A 588-nucleotide genomic window follows, 5' to 3' on the forward strand; every position below is an offset into this window, starting at 1 on the left:
TCACACATGCTACGTGATGCTGAGCTTGTTATTTACCTCTGTGGGACTCACTCCATGTTCTCAACTTCAGAATAAGGGATTGGCACAGATGAACCTTCAATTTCCTTCTCCCTGCATGTCCTGAATTTTGTAAAACTTTCACCAGCAGACAGCTTCTGAGTGGTCTGTGGCAGGGTGTGAAGAAGTGTAACTTCATGTGTGAGGAGTAAGCTATGTCAGGGCTGGTTCTGTTGTACCAGTACAGCCAGCCACTGGAAAGCAGTCCCTATGAATGGTTATTTAATAGACCCAGAATGACTGTCAAGAGGAATTAGTAGCATTAGTAGTCAAGACCCTTCCCTTTCCCAGGAAGGAAGTGTTTCTTGAGAATGTGGTATAACTGGAATAATTATTCAAAAAGTTCTAAGTGATGGAAGGAGGTGGCAATCAGTTTATGGTCAGTGGAATGATGACTTGGAAATTTCTCTCTAAGCATTCTTTTTTTTTTTTTTTTTTTTTTTTGCAGAACCGGGGGATTGAACTCAGGCCCTTCCGCTTGCCAGGGAAGCGCTTATTCCATTAAGCCATCTCCCCGACCCCCTCTCTAAG

This window comes from Octodon degus, unplaced genomic scaffold (assembly GCF_000260255.1).
Source record: "Octodon degus isolate 3935 unplaced genomic scaffold, OctDeg1.0 scaffold00051, whole genome shotgun sequence".
Classification (NCBI taxonomy): Eukaryota; Metazoa; Chordata; class Mammalia; order Rodentia; family Octodontidae; genus Octodon; species Octodon degus.